Source organism: Pan troglodytes, chromosome 6 (genome assembly GCF_028858775.2).
Source record: "Pan troglodytes isolate AG18354 chromosome 6, NHGRI_mPanTro3-v2.0_pri, whole genome shotgun sequence".
In the NCBI taxonomy this organism is placed as follows: Eukaryota; Metazoa; Chordata; class Mammalia; order Primates; family Hominidae; genus Pan; species Pan troglodytes.
The window spans coordinates 128,006,770-128,021,712 of NC_072404.2; the positions used below are offsets into that span (position 1 = coordinate 128,006,770).

At 35.5% G+C, this 14,943-nt stretch overlaps 1 long non-coding RNA gene across 4 annotated transcripts in view; it reads left to right on the forward strand.

The window, feature by feature from the left end:
• LOC107975919 (uncharacterized) overlaps positions 1-14,943 on the forward strand; it is a 149,985-nt gene that overhangs the window by 7,980 nt on the left and 127,062 nt on the right. Inside the window, exons 2-6 of one of the 4 annotated variants that reach the window (XR_001719456.4) lie at positions 2,234-2,341; positions 4,097-4,194; positions 4,958-5,045; positions 5,520-5,604; positions 9,758-9,896. This is a non-coding gene — a long non-coding RNA (uncharacterized LOC107975919). Of the gene's footprint in view, positions 1-2,233; positions 2,342-4,096; positions 4,195-4,957; positions 5,046-5,519; positions 7,963-9,757; positions 9,897-14,943 lie in introns of all 4 variants that reach the window. The other 3 variants (XR_008536525.2, XR_010158938.1, XR_010158937.1) reach the window with 3 other exon arrangements.

The window sequence follows — 14,943 nt, forward strand, 5'->3', positions numbered from 1 at the left end:
TAAGTCCATATTCAGTGTTTATATCATCATGACACAATTATTATGAACCACATGTAGTGTATCATTATTATATTTCCTTATTGCTTTTCCTGAAGTTAACCATATGTTGGTGGTTTTTTTTTGTTTTTTGTTTTGCTTACCTGGTTAGCTATTATTTACTCAACACTTAGCTTATGACAAACACTGTGCTAAACACTTCACAATATATTAACAGTTTGCACTTATGAGGTAAATATCATTATCACCCTCATGTTTACAAATGTAACTGAGACACAGAGGTTGAATAAGTTGCCAGATCGCAAAGCTAGTAGATGACTAGCTTATGATTTGAACCTAAGCAATTTGACTCCTCCTTAACCACAGCAAAATACAAAGAAATGTCCAAAGTTTTTGAGGCTAGTTTCTTGAGAGAAGATCAGTGTTATGAATGAAGATGAAAAAACTGGAGATAGGACTTAGCCTGGATTTTTCTTGGCAAGTGGAGAAGGAAAGGAAATGATGAATTTGTTTTGGACATGTTAGAATGATGTGATGTCAGGATATGTAAATATTTATATAATAGTTGGACATATGTTAGGAAAGAAACTTGCACTGTGGGTATGAGTTGGAGAATCTTTGACATAGAAAAGGTTGGCTATTAGATGAGAAAGTGTGATTTCTCCAAGCAAGTGAATGCACAGAAAGAAAAGCAGAAAAGATGGGGCTGAACTTTATGGTAAATATGAAGTTAAGTTGGGGGAAAAAGAAGAGAAGCTCAGGTCAGAGAGACAATCATAAAGGTAGGAGAAGAATGAGAGAAGAGCTGAAATCCCAGCTAGAAAAGACTTTCCCCCAAAATTAACATAATACAAAGAGAGTTGTGTCCTTCAGAGAAATGGAGGAGGGTGATGAGCAAGAAGAAATCAATCTGGAGAAAAGGTGGTTATTGACAACCTCCACCACAAACTATTACAAATATTAAATATAAATAACAGGAGATAGTACTACACTCTATTTTGTCTTGTTTATAATTTTTTTCATGTCTGGTGTTTTGTTATTTATTTGTTTTTGGTAGATAGAAGGAATAAATTATTATTATTGTTTATCCAAATATTTCTGGGCCAAATCCCAGAAATCTGGCCAGAACTTAGGTACTGGCAAAGTCAGAGAACCACAGATCGTTAAAAATGAGAAGGACCTCAAGAGTTCATCCTGGCTTATTTCATTTTATTTATGGGGAAACTGAATTTCAGAGTGGTTGAGTGACTTCTACTACTGAAGGCTCTTGAGATGGGCCTGGAGGTCTGATCTGAAACCAGGCCCCTGCTCTCATGTATCTCAATGTGGCTTTGAAACAGCAGGTACGTTCAACTAAAAGCCTTACGCTTCCTTCTGACTTTCATATATCTCAACTTGCGGATCCAATACTGCATCATGGAGGGATATCCTGGACCAGTAAAGAAGTTTTTAAAAATCCTTAATTGTTGAATCAGAAAACTGAGCTATGTCCAATTTGTTTGGTCCCATACTTTAGGTGCCTTGATGCCTCTTTTAAATGTAGTGGGTAATAGTTAGGATCAGTAGTGTCAGAACAAAATACATAGTTTTCTCTTTAAAGACTTTAAAATTGTGACATATAACTTGTAACTTTGGAAAATATTGAAAATAATGGTGGTTGGGATTTTATGAATTCCTGTGTAATTTCTGTGCAGTTTAGCATATTACCATAGCATAGGCTGCTGGAGTCACATCTGTGATTTTCTACCTATGCTGCCTTTTTGGCTGCTGATGCATCTTTTTATTCATTGGGCAGAAGATTTGCTCTAATATGTTTAGGAAAGTAAGCTGACCAACCAAAAATTTCACCATATCCAGGAACCCATAGGATGTGTCATCGTTTCTAGAGGGAACTGTAAGCTGTATTCTTTTATAATATAAAAACGTGTGCCTGCCATTTCAAACTACTAAACATCTAGACTAGTGAGAGTTTGGACTGTCCTATACAACGACCCATATATAGAGTGTGATCATAGAATCATGTGCTCATAGATTGCAGTCTGTGTCTTTGGACCGGTCCATTCTTAATGGCAGTGGGGAAATAAGGCAACTTACTCAACTTCATCAGCGACCTTTCTAAAGTGGTAGAAAAAACTTCTATTTTACAGTTTAAACTTAGCCAAAAGCTTGTTACTTAAAAGCCAAAAAAACAGACAAAAAAAAGTTTAAGTACTTTGACACTGTTTTTATTTTTCAGCTCTATGCAACTCATTTTCATCTAGCATTACCTCTCCAAAACCTGAATCTCCACAAGAAAGCCGTACAGCAATTAACCAGTGTTGCAAGAACTGCTTCTGTAATAAAGGTAAACCTGGGAGCTATTGATTAGAATTTTCAAAAATGTGCAAGTGGTAGGATGATTCCAGGGCAGTGTGTGACTATGTATATCATGTAAATACACCAGCCTAGAAAACACAATGCATTGCTTGGTTTATATCAGGCAGTACCACAACCCATTTTTTTCTGAATATTTTTTGCTGCTTTCTGCTTTTCTTTTTTAACCCTTTTCTGATTGTAGAGATCATATGTACTCATTGTTGAAAATAGGGAAAGTAAAAGAAGTACAAATCCCACTACCCACAGCGCCTTCTGCATTTTGTAAAGCTATGACAGCACTCTCAAATATGTTAAGTGAAAGAGACTCTTGATAAAAATTGAATTTTACTTTCTCTTTGCCATTAAATTTTGTGTCTAACAGAATCAGCTTAGGGAGAAATTAGCCCTTCTGACTGTTCTTCAATGTCATTTTACTTACGTAGTTTTTATTATTACTAATAATAAGCTTTCTGTCTGAGCACTTAGCATGTGTCAGGCAGAATGCTAAGAACTGCACATAAATGCTCTCACTTAGTGAAAAACCTAGGAGCCTGGCACTATCCCCAGTAACTGATTACCGATCATTTAGTGGGCTCAGAGTACTTATATAATGTGCCCAAGGTCATGTGGGAGATAGGATTCAACCCCAGCCCTCTGAAATCATCATACTACCTTAGTTATGAAAGGAATGGAGGGAAGGAGCTAATTTATTGAGATTCTCCATTAGGTAAGTAATTGTGCTGGACCCTTTATGTGCTGATAGTGTTCAATTCTCACAGCCTCACAAGGTAAATAATATTATTGCCACTTACAAATGTGGAAGGAAACTGAGGCTTAGTGGGACTAAATATTTTATTAAAAGTCACACAGCTGATAAGTGGGGAAGCTAGAAAAATGACTTTGCTTTCTTTCTTTCCAAAGCTGTCATTTCTACTTGACCACATGAGAAATTTTTTTTTTTTTTACATCTCTTTCCTCCACCTGACTTCATAAGATCAAAATGTGTTGCCCATTTTGGTAAATTTTTACAAGACAATGCACAAATTGGATTTGAAGGCTTTTTCAATGAAAGAATGAATCTATAGATTCATGCTAATCTGGACTAATGTCCAGCTTAGGGGATTTCACCAGAGACTCAGCATGATGCCTCAAGATTATACTGAATGCATAATCTGATGTCTCAATATTTTAATGTTTAATCTCAAAATAGAGTGGATTTGACAGTCTAGCTTAAAAGAGATAGCATTTTAAAAAATGTATGGAGGAATTCAAGCATATTGCTCAAGTTTTCCCAATCAAAGTGTTCTCTCATTTACCAATTAAATAACAAATGAAAAAATAAACGGGTCTGTCATCACTTAGAATATGTGTTTGCCCATAAAAATAACTTTAAAGAAATTATAAATAGCTTAGAAAAATGATATAAGAAAGCTAGGTTAGTAGCAGTTACTATAGATTATTTATTCAACAAATATGAGGGAAAGAAGTGTGGTGTGTAGGGGGAGATGATTCCAATAATGAGGACAGAGGAGCTCTCCTTGTAAAATGGAAGCTGTAATTCCTGCCTTATAGTGACAATGCAAGAATGTGGAATGAAGTATGCAAAGCTCCCTGTGCTGAGCATAGGCAAAGCCATTATTATATTTTGTAGATGAGAAAACAGATGTGGTTTAACGGGGTTAAGTTCACTCAGTTGCTGCCAATTGGCAAAGCTTGGATTTGAACTCAGGTTTTCTGATTCTAGGATCTGTGATCTTCTCATTTTGCCTGGTAGTTGTGTTGTTTCCTCTGGGTACTGATCACACTTGTACAAATGGGCAGATGTTGAAAATACATCCACTGGTGGGTAAACCTGAAATAAACACTAATTTTTCATTTTTATAAAGGTTTCTTTTTGATGTATTTGTGTTTTGAGAGTATACTTGCTGTTCAATATAATTTTGTGTCTATGGAATGTGTTTTAAAAATTATAATCTCTAAGGATATGAATTAATGTACATTAATGTGTAACTAATGTTACAGCTCCTTTTATAGCCACTTGGGTTTTCATGTTGTTTTTAAGAACTGAGGGCAATTATAGGAAACACATTTGGAATGATGGCATAAGTCAGCCCTAAAGGAATAGCAAAAGTCCTGGGAGTAATCTTGTAGAGTCCTGTCAACACAAATAAGGGTGGTGATTTAGAGTAAAGAACCAATTATGCAAATACCATTATGGTATAAAAATATTGTTAGATTTGTTGGGAAGAATTTTTATATATAACAGTTCTAGTTAATTATTAAATTTCTTTAAAAAATTATACCATTAAGAAAATAGCAGACAAAGAAAAAGATTTTAGTATGTATAATCAGAGCTAAAGATTACATACAAAGAGTACATTTAGTTATAAGGAAAAAAGTAGTATCCCAGTATAATTGGTAAACGCATAAATATAATTTCATCAAAGAATAAAAAATAGAACTATTAAGGAAACAGTAAAAATGTTTGTGGTTGCTAGTAATCATAGAATGTAAATTAAGACAAAATAACTTATTTTTACATTCAAATTAATTAAAGGATATGATCTCGAAAATGTCATGAAAATGGTGCTTTTATATCTTGCAGGTGGGAAGACAAATTGATGCAACCCTCTTGAAAAGCAATCTGGCAATATGAACCAAGAGCCATGAAAAGGCTTATGCTATTATAATTAGTAAGTCAATTTATAGAAATTTGTTTTTTAAAAGTAAAGTAAAATAAGAGAAAACCCTTGCTGGGAAAGATGTTCATTGCAATATTGCCTACAACAGGAAAAATATTGGAAGAAAAAAATCTAACAAATTGATAAAATCATATTAGGTAAATTAGGGTGGACCTCTGTGGTAGAAAATTATGCAACTGATAGAAATGATAATAATAAAAATCACATAGCAACATAGAAATGCCTTAATTAGAATCTTAAGTGGAAAATGAGCATATGAAATAGAATGCAGGCTATTGTCATTACATACAATTATGTAGAGAAGACTGAAAGGAAACATTTCAAAGGTTTGTAAGTTATTTAAAGATAGTGGGATTACAGATTTTTTTTTTTTTTACTTTCCATATATATTCTTCAATGTTGTTATAATGATTTAACAATGAAAATGTAATTGATAGTGTATTATTGCTATTTCCTTAATTCCAGAATGGCTGTAATGTTGGCTGTAAATATGAAATTTTCTTTCACACACCAGTATTTTCAAGAATGGCATATTCACATGCAGTATGTGGTAAGTTGTATCATTTCTCTTTGAACTGGGCTGATAATTTTCAAGCTAACAAACCTGCTCCTCCATGAAAGTAAGTTGCCCCTAAAGACCTTACTCTTACTATACATAAGCCGTAGTTAACAAAGAGCTGTTATTTTGAAATGGCAAATGCTTCCTATACTCAGATGTTTTTATATGTTCACATCTCACAAGCAATCAGCCTGACTAAAGCACTGGGATTTAAAAAATGCACTGAGACAGCATCTTCATATGCCTGGGAGACAATTCAACCCAGAGGTGCAAATGCAGAATACATGTTTATATGAAAGGTCACTGATTTTTCACTACTTAGGAAAGCCATGCTATGTGTGCCAAGATAGATGTACCTAAATCTAAGGCTTTCATGCCTTGAAAGATAGATGGAAATCACTTTCTATCGTTCACCTCCTAGATTTTCTAAAACCTAACTTGGAGAGACATCCAGTTCTGTAGGTTAAGCAGAGAATAATGCAAATAGCTTGAGCTCAAACTACATCCAATTTTATGTAAGATTCTACATTTCTGAGCTTTTCTTCCTAAGCCTGCATCTCTTTTTCTGTTCCCCATCTTAATTAATGTTTCTGAATTCCAAACATTTTCCTAAGAGAAACACCTCAAAGTTATTCCAGACTCCTCTCTCTCCTTCATTCAGAGACTGTCAGCTTTTATCACCTGAACCTCTATAATGCTTCTTGAGTTGAGTCACTATTTCTATACTTGAAATATTATATTAGTTTTTGATAGCTTCTTCCAGAGTTATCTTCTTCAAACAATATTTAAAAATATTTAGCTTTAGGCTGGGCACGGTGGCTCACACCTGTAATCCCAGCACTTTGGGAGGCTGAGGTGGGCAGATCACTTGAGGTCAGGAGTTCAAAACCAGCCTTGCCAACATGGTGAAACTCCATCTCCACCAAAAGTACAAAAATTAGCCAGGCGTGGTGGTGTGCGCCTGTCATCCCGCTACTCGGGAGGCTGAGGCAGGAGAATCACTTGAACCTGGGAGGTGGAGGTTGCAGTGAGTTGAGATCACATCACTGCACTCCAGCCTGGGTGACAGAGGGAGACTCTGTCTCAAAAAAATAATATACATATTTTTTAGCTTTTATATTAAAAAATCTTTGGTGGCTCTTTACCGTCTGCAGGATAAAGTCCAATTTTCTTTTTTTTTTCTTTTTGTTACAACATTATCAATGTATTTAATACCACTGAACTCTACACTTAAAAATGGTTAAGACACTAAATTTTGTTCTGTATATTTTACTACAATGAAAACATTGGAGAAAAAATAAGTAAACCTTTTTTAAAGTGGTTCAGTAACTTGTCTAAAATCACATAGCTATTAAGTACAGACATTATTATTCAAAAAATCCTTGTCATACTCCCAAACGTACTCCTTTTCTATCATAGTCATGGTTTTCATACTGTTTCATGAATGATGCAGTATTTTATTTGAATAAAGGTTCTTTACTGCCCTTTTGTATACTTTTAACATAAAAATGATTAATGCTTACTTTTTACATTACTCTTTCAGATTTAAACTATGGTCTTAGTTTTGTAAAATTTAGCGTATCTTCATGTGTTTGGAAATTGAAGGGTGCCTGAATGTTTCTTATTAGTCATTGCTTCTGTAATCCATATATTTTTCTCCAAATAAAAGGTGATGTCTTAAACTGTGACTTAGCAAGCTACCTATGTATTTGCCTTGAGTGTAAATGGAGATAATAGGAAATACAATCAATTTTTCTTCAGAACTATAATTTTTAAAAAAATCTCTAATTACTACTCATAATCATCCTTTGTAAAGTTTTTAAAATCACATATACACTTTAAGTGAATGATGCCAAACTTCAACAGTTAGCTGTTGTAATCTGTAATCTTAGAACTCATCTAGTGCTTAATGGTAAATTTTTTCTCATGTCTGGGACTAACTCTCCTAAGCCTTGTCAATAAATCTGAGTCACTTAACTGTAGCACTCTTTATCACACTCTGAGGATCTTGTGACTGTTGTCCCCCCAAAAGTTATCTTTTAAAAAAACATATTGGTCAGTGGTCACCCAATTTTTAACTCTTGTATTTCTATTTTTCACCTCTTCCTCATGCACTTCATACCTAGACACAGCCCATTGTTTTCTTTCCTTAATTCCAGGAGGCCTTTGCTTGATTCCATGCCTTTGTATGAAAATATTTTCTGTAGTACATGACAAACACATAACCATTATTTGCTCATATATGTCTCCCTTACTGCATTATGAGTCATTCAGAACAGAGACCATGTCTTGTTTATCACTGTATACCAAGCATCTGCAGAGGGTAAAGAGTCGAGATACATTAATTGAGTGAGTAAATAATTTAATTAATCCAGTAGTGTAGAGTGCAGATTAAGTTAATGTGACCCTCCAAAAAAACAACTCTTTGGTTTTCATAGATGGGGAGTTTTGGGTGGGGAGATGCTGGGAAGAGGTGAGTCTATAGACCTGGTCCAGGCTTGACCTGGAAGCAGGGCTCTGAATGTTCACAAGCAGTTCTAACTAAAGCTAGAAAGAAGAGAGCTAAACTGGGAACATGGTAGGGGCTGGATTCAAGATCAGGAATTAAATATTAAGTCAAGACTATAATTAAATATTATTAGAGGATCACAGGCCCTGTTTCATATTTCCTGGAACCTCCCATAGATAGCTTTTCTTGCTGCGGATAGGCCAAATTTATATGCTCTGCTAAGAACCTGAAATAGAATCTGTATTATTGATAGAAGTAGAACCCAGTATTTTGACAGGCAGCTGGGTTGAGGGCAGGGCTGGCTTTTGTTCTTGAATATTAAGAAACTTAACAAACACATACATGCACTGACAACTAGAAGTGGGTCAAATGACATTTCAGTTAGAAGAAACAGAATGTACAAAGGCTCAGAGATGTGAAAGTCTGTACCATGTTTGGGGGATTTCCAATACTTTCATTTGGTGTGAAGATAGGATGTGAGGGACCAATAGAAGCGATTAGTGACTTTTGGGAAAGAGTGAAAGATCCAAGGTGACCCCCATGGTCCTTGCCTCCTGGTGTTCACATGTAATTCTCTCTCTGTAAGTGTGGCCAAAAACAGTGACTGCATTCAAATGAATAGAATATGGAAGGGTGGTGGTATATTACTCCTATGATTATACTACATTCTACAATACTCAATGTTGGTAGCAGACTCACCCCCTCTCTCCTCTTGCTGGTTTTGAGGAAGTAAGTTGCCATGCATTCTGTAGCCACAAGAAGCTGAATGCTGCCAACAACCATTTACAAGCAGGCAGGCAGAGTCTACCCTAACTGAGCCTCCCTTCTGTAATCACCTCCATTTGAGTGCAGGCAGAACCTCTGACTTGATTCTAACCAATAAAATGTTACAAAGGTGATGGAATATGACGCCTATGATTTCATTATATTATGTTAGTCTGTCTTACTAGCATACTGTCTCTCTCTCTCTCTGCCTTTTTATTTTTAAACAAGTAAGCCTTCGTGAACCTTGTAGCTACAAGAAAGTAAAAATGAATGCTTCCAATAACAACATGAGCAGGGAAATGTATCCTTCCCTAGTTGAGCTTCCAGATGAGAACCCAGCCTGGGCTAGGGTCTTGGTGCTGTAGTAATTTGTTACTCAGCAATAGATAACTGATACAATAGCAGGAAGCAAAAGCCCTTGATAATCTCCACTGTCATCTCCAAACAATCTATGCAAACAGTTAAAATATTGTTCAAGGGGGAGAGAATTATATTTTATCTTATCAAGCTTTGTCAAAGCCTTTTCAAGGATTTTATTAATTTTCTATTACTTTGAAGAAGTAAAAAGATTATTAAAGCCAGTTTTACAGACTAATCTTCTACTTTCTTCTTTCTTTTGCCCTTTTATATCTGCTGATCTTTATCTCCAATATAAGCTATGTCCAAAGCCAACTCTCCTTGTCTAGTTTGAGGTGAAATGTCTCTTACTACCATCAACTGCTTTTAGATCAACCCAATAGCTCATTTTTATTTTTAAAAACCTTTTCTCACTTTATAAATATATGGTAACTTTTAAGTGAATTCCAACTATCTCTGAACATGCCACATAGGTGAATATTAATTAGAATATTATATGCATTTGTTATCTAGTTTCCCCTTGGAAATAAAATGTAAAGGAAAACTATGGAAAAATATGCTTACTCTAGACATTCTCTGCATTGATTTATGACAGATGAAAGAAGCAGTAGAGGATGTTAACAAAGCTATTTCTTTGGACAATCTGAACCTGGTAGGTTTGATACATTTTAATTGCAAAATAAATGACAACTAATGGTGCACTACTGTGATTTTTTTCCTTTATCATTATGTTTGCTGTTTTTTACATGTTGTAATTACTTATCCCTATTTTTATGTATGTCTGTGCCATGGTATATCTCTCTGACTAGTTTTTAAGTCAGGAGGAATTGTGTATCGTGGGATACAAAATGAAATTTAGAAGGACTTAAACAAGTTAAAGAATGTTTGTAACCAACAACCTTATTCTATGGCTGACTCACTTCTGCACATCATCTCCATAAAATTTGCCTTATGGAAAAGAACTTCATTTTCAGAGAAATAGGCTGATAAAATGTGGCATTAATATTATTAACAACTTTCCATCAAATGATATACGCAGTTTACTGAAAAGAAAAGCAGAGCTAATGGTAATAGTTGTAAATGTGCAGAGAAGATAATTGTAGTTCTATAGCTGGAGAAGCCTGGAAGATACTATTCCAACTTTCTCATTTTGCAGATGAGGACACTAAAATCCAGGGAACTGATGGGTTAAAGTTATGTCTAAGTTTAAATCATGTAAATGGCTCCTCTGGGTTTCCAGTGCACAACCTGCATGGCTGTACAATTAGTACAACCCTGTTTGATTTCATTCCATTTCTTTGAAGCTTAAAGATTAACTACGTTTTTTTGGATGACCTTTGTGTTTTACAAGGTGTGCACTGTGTTAGAGCTCTTGTGTGGAATTCATGCAAAGAAACCAAAAGAGCCATTTATGATTTGAACTATGGTCTCAGACTAAATCCTTCTCACATATGTACTTTAATATTAAGAGGGGCCATCATCAAGTCTATTACAGATGTAAATGAGCAGTTTAATGCAAATAAAGATCATGAAAACGTAAATGCAATATTTGTGGGTTTTTTTTAAATTTATTTTTTCTAAAAAGAAAAGGATACATGTGCAGAATGTACAGGTTTGTTACATAAGTATACATGTGTCATGGTGGTTTGCTGCACCTATTGACCTGTTCTCTAAGTTCCTTCCCTTCACCCCCCACCCCCCAACAGCCCTGGTGTGTGTTGTTCCCCTCTCTGCATCCATGTGTTCTCAATGTTCAACTCCCACTTACAAGTAAGAACATGTGGTGTTCAGTTTTCTATTCCTTTGTTAGTTTGCTGAGGATAATGGCTTCTAGCTTCATCCATGTCCCTGCAAAGGACATGATCTCATTCCTTTTTACGGCTGCATAGTATTCCATGGTGTATATGTACCATATTTTCTTTATCCACTCTATCATTGATGGGCATTTGGGTTGCTTCCATGTGTTGGTATTGTAAATAATGCTGCAATAAACATATGTGTTCATGTGTCTTTATAGTAGAATGATTTATGTTCCTTTGGGTATATACCCAGTAATGGGATTGCTGGGTCAAATGGTATTTCTGGTTCTAGATCCTTAAGAATTCACCATACTGTCTTCCACAATGGTTGAAGTAATTTACATTCCCACCAACAGTGTAAAAGCATTCCTGTTTCTCCACAGCTTCGCCAGCATCTATTGTTTCCTGACTTTTTAATAATCACCATTCTGACTGGCATGAGATGGTATCTCATTGTGGTTTTGATTTGCATTTCTGTGATGATCAGCGATGTTGAGCATTTTTTAATGTATCTTAGCTGTGTAAATGTCTTTTTTTGAGAATTGTCTGTTCATATCCTTTGCCCACTTTTTGATGGTTTTTTTTGTTTTTTCTTGTAAATATGTTTAAGTTCCTTGTATATTCTAGATATTAGATCTTTGTCAGATGGGTAGATTGCAAAAATTTTCTTCCATTCTGGAGATTGCCTGTCCACCCTGATGATAGTTTCTTTTGCTGTGCAGAAGCTTTTTAGTTTGATTAGATCCCATTTCTCAATGTTGGCTTTCATCACAGTTTCTTTTCCCACTTTTGTCATGAAGTCTTTGCCCGTGCCTATGTCCTTAATGGTATTGCCTATATTTTCTTCAAAGGTTTTTACGGTTTGGGGTTTTACATTTAAGTGTTTAATCCATCTTGAGTTAATTTTTGTATAAGGTGTAAAAAGGGGTCCAGTTTCTGTTTTCTGCATATGGCGAGCCAGTTTTCTCAACACCATTTACTGAATAGGAGATCCTTTCCTCATTGCTTGTTTTTGGTAGGTTTGCTGAAGATCAGATGGTTGTAGATGTGTGGTGTTATTTCTGAGGTCTTTGTTCTGCTCCATTGGTCTATATGTGTGTTTTGGTACCAGTACCATGCTGTTTTGGTTACTGTAGCCTTGTAGTATAGTTTGAAGTCAGGTAACGTGATGCCTCCAGCTTCACGTTCTCTTTGCTTAGGATTGTCTAGGCTATGCAGTCTCTTTTTTTGGTTCCATATGAAATTTAAAATAGTTTTTTTCTAATTCTGTGGAGAATGTCAATGGTAGTTTGATGGGAATAGCACTGAATCTGTAAATCACTTTTGGCAGTATGACCATTATCACGACATGGATTCTTCCTATCCATGAGCATGGAATGTTTTTCCATTTGTTTGTGTCCTCTCTTATTTCCTTGAGCAGTGGTTTGTAGTTCTCCTTGAAGAGGTCCTTAATATGCCTTGTTAGCTGTACTCCTAGGTCTTTTATTTTCTTTGTAGTAATTGTGAATGGGAGTTCACTCATGATTTGGCTCTCTGCTTGCCTATTCTTGGTGTAAAGGAATGCTTGTGATTTTGCACATTGATTTTGTATCCTGAAACTTTGCTGAAGTTGCTTATCAGTTCAAGAAGTTTTTGGACTGAGATGATGGGATTTTCTAAATAGACCATCATGTCATCTGCAAACAGAGACAAGTTGACTTCCTGTCTTCCTATTTGAATACCCCTTATTTCTTTCTCTTGCCTGATTGCCCTGGCCAGAACTTTCAGTACTATGTTGAATTGGAGTGGTGAGGGAGGGCATCCTTGTCTTGTGCCAGTTTTCAAAGGGAATGCTTCCAGTTTTTGCCCATTCAATATGATTTTGGCTGTGGGTTTGTCATAGATAGCTCTTGTTATTTTAAGATATGTTCCATCAATCCCTAGTTATTGAGAGTTTTTAATATGAAGTTATGTTGAATTTTATCAAAGGCCATTTCTGCATCTCTTGAGATAATTATGTGGTTTTTGTTGTTGGTTCTGTTTATGTGATGGATTACTTTATTGATTTGTGTATGTTGAACCAGCCTTGCATCCCAGGGATGAACCTGAGTTGATTATGGTGGTTAAGGTTTTCGATGTGCTGCTGGATTCAGTTTGCCAGTATTTTACTGAGGATTTTTGCATCGATGTTCATGAGGGATATTGGAATGAAGTTTTCTTTTTTTGTTGTGTCTCTTCCCAGTTTTGGTATCAGGATGATGCTTGCTACATAAGATGAGTTAGGGAGGAGTCCCTCCTTTTCAATTGTTTGGAGTAGTTTCAGAAGGAATGGTACCAGCTCCTCTTTGTGTTTCTGGTAGAATTCAGCTGTGAATCTGTGTGGTCCTGGGCTTTTCTCAGTTGATAGGTTATTAATTACTGCCTCAATTTCAGAGCTTGTTATTGGTCTATTTAGGGATTCAACTTCTTCCTGGTTTAATCTTAGTAGGGTGTATGCATCCAGGAGTTTATCCATTTCTTTTAGACTATTTAGTTTATTTGCATAGAGGTGTTTATAGTATTCTCTGATGGTAGTTTGTGTTTCTGTGGGGTCAGTGGTGATATCCCCTTTATCATTTTTTATTGTGTGTATTTGATTCTTTTCTCTTTTCTTCTTTATTTGTCTAGCTAGCAGTCTATCTATTTTGTTAATGTTTTCAAAAAACCAGCTTCTGGATTCATTGACTTTTTGAAGGGTTTTTTTGTGTCTCTATCTCCTTCAATTCTTCTCTGAGCTTAGTTATTTCTTGTCTCCTGCTAGCTTTTGGATTAGTTTGCTCTTGCCTCTCTCGCTCTTTTAATTATGAAGTTAGGATGTCAATATGAGATCCTTCTAGCTTTCTGATATGGGTATTTATTGCTATACATTTCCCTCTTAACACTGCTTTAGCTGTGTCCCAGAAATTCTGGTATGTTGTCTCTTTGTTCTCACTGGTTTCAAAGAACTTCTTGATGTCTGCCTTAATTTCATGATTTATGCAGGAGTCATTCAGGAGCAAGTTGTTCAATTTCCTTGTAATTGTGTGGTTTTGAGTGAGTTTCTTAATCCTGAGTTCTAATTTGATTGCACTGTGGTCTGAGAGACTGTTATGATTTCAGTTTTTTTTGCATTTTCTCAGGAGTGTTTTACTTCCAATTATGTGGTCAATTTTAGAATAAGTGCCATGTGGCATTGAGAAGAATGTATATTCTGTTGATTTTAGGTAGAGAGTTCTATAGACGTTTAATAGGCCCACTTGATCCAGAGGGGAGTTCAAGTTCTGAATATCCTTGTTAATTTTCTGTCTCATTGATGTGTCTAATACTGACAGTGGGTTGCTAAAGTCTTCCACTATTATTGTGTGTGAGTCTAAGTCTCTTTGTAAATCTCTAGAACTTGTTTTATGAATCTGGGTGCTCCTGTATTGGGTGCATATATATTTAGACTAGTTAGCTCTTTTGTCAAATTTTACCCTTTACCATTATGTAATGCCCTTCTTTGTCTTTTTTGATCATTGATGGTTTAAAGTCTGTTTTGTTAGAGACTAGGATTGCAACCCATGCTTTTTTTTTTTTTTTTTTGCTTTCCATTTGCTTGGTAAATTTTCCTCCATCCCTTTATTTTGAGCCTGTATTTGTCTTTGCACATAAGATGGGTCTCTTGAATAAAGCACAGCGATGGGTCTTGACTCCTTATCCAATTTGCCAGTCTGTGTCTTTTAATTGGGACATTTAGTCCATACACATTTGAGGTTAGTTGTTATGTTTGAATTTGATCCTGTCATTGTGATGCTGGCTGGTTATTTTGCACACTAGTTGATGCAGTTTTTTTTTTTTTTTTTGTAGTATCATTGGTCTTTATATTTTGGTGTGTTTTTGCAGGGCTAGAACCAGTTTTTCCTT